Source organism: Acyrthosiphon pisum, chromosome X, assembly GCF_005508785.2.
Source record: "Acyrthosiphon pisum isolate AL4f chromosome X, pea_aphid_22Mar2018_4r6ur, whole genome shotgun sequence".
Lineage (NCBI taxonomy): Eukaryota > Metazoa > Arthropoda > Insecta > Hemiptera > Aphididae > Acyrthosiphon > Acyrthosiphon pisum.
The window spans coordinates 23372749-23373708 of record NC_042493.1 but is presented as its reverse complement, the minus strand read 5'-3'; positions in this window follow the sequence as shown (position 1 = coordinate 23373708).

Genomic DNA, 960 nt, shown 5'->3' with positions numbered 1-960 from the left:
ACGTGCTGGTAAAGGGGGACAGGGGAGATATAAACATATACGACATTGACGTGTGAGCTGCGTGGTCTGTGTTGTCGGTAGGCGTCGAAAATGCTGGACGATAGGTGTATATTCGATGAGGTCGGTGGATGTAAACAAATATCAATCGGTTGGCCCGCGTGGTCCGTGCGTTGATCGTCGAACAGACGAGTGTGCGGTGTCGAACAGACAAAAGTAGAGCCGTGAGGAGACAGTACCGGCCAGGTACAACGTAGTTGAAAAAATGTCTTTAGTGCCGAGACCCGGCGACGGCGATGGTCCGGTGCTAGCGACGGAGCTTTTCGGTGTTGAGTGGGGCAGGTCAGTGTCGTGTATTAGAGGGAATTGTTACAATAATTTCGGGTAGTACAGCATTGCCTGCGGGCCGTACCGGCGGACGCGACGAAAGCGCTGGAGGTGACGGGCGGCGGGCGACCGCGGCACGTCGGCGACGAACACTGCATGATGAAGGGGGAACGGGGAACATTTATTGCATAACACTGCGGTCATTTGTGTATTAGCGCGCGATATCTACTTTTATTACTAATGGTTATAGGAATAAAGGTGCGTTGACTTGTCAACAACGTTAGCAATAGGTGTGTTCGGGGAATGTTATCATATTTTATAAGGCCGAAAATTCCGTGACGTTACAATAGGTACATTGAATCTCCTCATCAATGAAAACATTTTAGTATCAAATCATTTATACCAAAATAATGTAAAGTTTAAATGTATTTCAATATTTTGTTCTCGGAGGCGGGGACCGGGGTTTTTACGGCGGTGTCCACGCCCCAGTCATTGTTATCTAGTTATCTATCTTAGTGTCAGAAATAAATACTAAGCACCAAATATAATGCATTATGGGACGCAAAGTAAAAGTGAAACATATACAAAACTCAAGAGATGTACTCGTAGATGAGCGCGTCGTAGTTTTGGGAGATT